The sequence below is a fragment of the Volvox carteri genome (assembly GCF_000143455.1).
Source record: "Volvox carteri f. nagariensis unplaced genomic scaffold VOLCAscaffold_25, whole genome shotgun sequence".
Classification (NCBI taxonomy): domain Eukaryota; kingdom Viridiplantae; phylum Chlorophyta; class Chlorophyceae; order Chlamydomonadales; family Volvocaceae; genus Volvox; species Volvox carteri.
In genome coordinates this window covers 12,562-16,471 of record NW_003307568.1, presented here as the reverse complement: position 1 = coordinate 16,471, position 3,910 = coordinate 12,562, and positions in this window count along the sequence as shown.

Below are 3,910 nucleotides of genomic sequence, written 5' to 3'. Positions count from 1 at the left end.
AGATGCGACGGAGCGAAGCGACCGGATCTTCTAAGGCTGGTTAAGCAGCCCCTCGCACAAATGTGAGCGGTCGTACTCTGCCGAATAGACCCTCCGTACTTCGTCCCCAAAGCCAGGAGCGAATTTTGCCTCGCGGATGCGCACGTGCGTTTCGAAAAATGCGCCTGTACAAGTGTATGTAAATTTTCTTGGCGAAAAGTCGTGGTGTGTCAGCGCGCTTGTGCGGCAGCATGTTGGCCACAGTTGCACGCGGCAAGCAGGACCGTAGGAATGTATGGCTGTCTTGACGTAACTGAAAGCATATAACTTGGTATCAACACGCGCGCATGGAATGGCCGCGGAAGATGAAGCGCCTGGCGAAGCGGCACTTTTCGAAAAGACGTGGCGCCTGCTTACAACGCAAACAGCATCTTTTTTCGTCTGAAGTCAAAATACAAACTGTCGCAAATTAAAGATAGCATACACAAAATTAAACATAAGAACTGGAAAATCGGTCACAGCTGTGTAACTGAAATGGACGCCGCAGGAAACTTGGAGCAGGTTTTTTCGGTGCATATGGCCGCTCCTGCGTTAGCCGTGTTGCAGCAGCTCCGGAAGGACCTCAGCAAGCAGCAGGCTCAGAAGCTGCTGGACAACCACCGTAACTTTCTTCAGTTGGGCACGTGCAGTTTTGGTCGGCGGGGTCAAACATCTTACGCATTGCGCACGGAAGCCGAGGTGCAGCGTCTCTGCAACATCGCGAACATATCCGGTACGCAGTGGCGCGCTTGCCGAGCACAAATTGAAGTTGGGTCGCATTACACCAGTCCACAAAGCAAGCATGTGCACCCGCAGATGAAAACGTGGCGCACTTCTGGTCAACGGGTGTCGGTCTGCGTTTACGAGGTAAGGCAAGAAACAAGGAGTGGCATAGCTCGGGCCATGGCCGTGGTACTGGCGCACGACCTGTCGTCTAAACTAGCCCGCATTACTCCGCCTCGTTTCAGAACGTAAGTCATGTCTGTCAGCGTTTACGTGGTGAGGCCAGACTAAGGGGCGGCATACTTGTGGTTATGGCAGTGGTATATGGAAGGACCGCTCATCAAGCACCTGCCCGCATTAGTCCGCCCTCTATTCAGAAACCCATATTGTAACATGGTGCCATTTCCTAAGATGGTGACCGTGGATAGTGGGATGTCGAGGACCATTTCAAGCGCCCACCGTGTCCATGTACAGCTACAATGGTTGTGTAACTGTTTGCTGCATAATACCCCATCCTACAGGTCCGCAGGGTGCAGCTGAAGTCCGTGTAGCGCATACACATGATGGCTGCGTGTGTAGTGACGTGGGCGATACCGGTACAGCCGACACGTCATCCATGCGTATCGATGAACAACCAACCGACGTTCGCGTTGGGAATGCAGAGCCATCCAGCAGCACAGGTAAGCGTGTGCCAATGTGTGCATGTGATCCGCGGAGTGTGACATGCTATGCAGCACATCGCAGAAATCCAGCGAGGCCTGTTCTGAAGGCACTGCTCTCAGCCACATCCATGTCCACACGCATAAGGTTGATAACGTGGCTCCCTGCTGATGCTTGCTATGCAGGCCAACTCCGCGTGCCCCTATATGCTCGCAGCGACATAAGCAACTGTGCTGTCGTGCCGCTCGATGCCCACGCAACGTGTTTGGACTGCGTGCGATATGGTCTCATTGCCGCGGGCGCCACTGATGTGCCTGCGCCTGAAATTCTGCTGGCGACCGTGGTGGCCGCCATTGCCGAGTCTTGGGAGTCAATGCGCTTTCAAGTGCTACACGCCCATGCCAGCAGCCTCCCCAGCACTTGCACGGCGACGCAATACGGTGAAGCCCTACAGCAGCACCGGCTGCTGCCAGGCGACGTGGAGCTGGCGGTTCTTGCCCATGCCTTCAACATTGCGATCACAGTGTTTGACCCGGCTGGGCTGCAGATCTGCTACTGGGGCTCCAGCTCTGCGCCAACAGAAGTGTGCCTCATCCGGCAGGCGGGCCTTGCTGGTGCGCCCATGCCTTACCGCCTGCTGGACATGGTGCCGGGTGTGTGGACAGGGCAACGCCGCCAGCATCTTGTCGCGGCTTGTCGCGCAGTTGGCCTCTGCATGTCAGAAACACCGTCCGCCGAGCGGGCTGGTCAAGTGTGTGCTGTCCTGCAGGCGATGGACAGCCGCTTTGAGGTCACTGTGCAGCAGGTGTTGGCGGAATGGGCTGATCAGCATGAACCAGCGGTTCAGGTGCGGCAGCTGCTTGCAGTCACACGGCAGTCAGCGCAACACTCACCGCTGGAGCAGCAGCCCCCGCAGCGGCAGCGGCAGGAGCAGCAGCAAAGGCGTCAGCAGCAGCACCAGCCACAGCAGCGCAGCCGGGCCGCTGCACAGCCAACACGCCAGCAGCACCATCGACCATCTGACGGACCATTGCCCAGTCCTGCTGTAACAGATGCTGAGCAACACATTCCTGGGTACTTCGGAGCATCCTGGCGCAGTGGCCCCGGCCACAGACTTGGCATCTCTGACTGGCTCGCGGCTTGGAGCGCTGTCACAAGCATGCTGCTGGCCGGTGCACTTGTGGTGTGCGCCATGTGCGGTGTCACCAGCACCGACCTGCACAAGGACCTCCAGCGCTGGGCCACTGTCGAGCCAGTCGGTGCTGCCATTGCGCCATACTCATTCCACAACAGCTTGCATGCCGGCAGCACAACAACACCCGAAGGCCTGTGGCACCTGTGTCCGCACTGTGCTCCATTGTATCCAGCGAACAGTGGCAATGAGCGAGCAGAGTATCTGGTCTTCCATCCACCAGACTATACCAAGGCCATCGTGTCCTTGGACGCCATTGACCAACTGCGGATAGGCCTAGTGGATGTTGGACTTGGCTTCTTTTCAGCGGCCTTTGGATTTGTTGCCGGCAAGCTTCGGCAGCAGCATTGCATGGAAGCGCTGGTCCTGGATTGGGCACGCGACTCCACACGCCGCGTCAACACGCTGCCCCCGGCACTGCAGGAGGTGCTGGGATGGAGCGTGCAGCACAACCCGCTTGTCAGGGAGTTCCTTACCGTTGCTGAACAAGTCCCACCCAATCACCCATTGCCATACCTTTGTCCAGCTGATGTGCAGTCGTTTGTCGCCAGTGAGCAAGCCTGCAAACCACTTGCCCTGGCCACCCTGGAAGCAGCAGAGGCAGCTCGCTCGCTCATATCGGTGGTTGTGCCTGCCATCCAGCGTGCAGCCATGAAGCATGCACCCGTGATGTACACCGCGGGAACATTGGTTCCGCGGTCGCCCACTCTGCCCGAGCTCAACCTGGCTGTTGCTGCGGACGGGACCCCACTGGACTATCAGTTTGGCCTGTCTGCGGAGATGGCCATGTTCCCCTATCTGTTTCCCCTTGGTGTTGGCGCATTTATGGGCGGCATGACCTTGGTCAAGTACTTGGCATACCGTGCCAAGTGCCTCTTCAGTGTGTGGACATTGTGCAAGCCGTACTTGCTGCTCATGTATGTTCTTCGCCAAAGCGCCCGGCTGCAAGAGCAGAATACAGAGGTGAGTGCATAGCGAGCATGCTAGTGATGCTGCAAACGATGCATGCTGGGATGTTGGACACGGATCCCGCCGATGCCAAGCAGGAACATGCATGTACAACTTCAGGACATGACCATCATGCCCGCCTGCATGTACAGGCTGTGCTGGAAAGGGTGCTCCTCGACTACAAGTCTCAGAACCCTAACGCGAGTGATGAGGATGCCATCCATCACATTCTCAAGCACAAGCTGCCGGCAACGTTGCCCAACACGCCTGCATGGCACCGCAGCAACCTCCAAGATTTGTTGTGCATGGTGGACCACTTTGGCATGCCGTCGTTCTTCCTCACGCTTACAACCGATGAAGTGTCTGCCA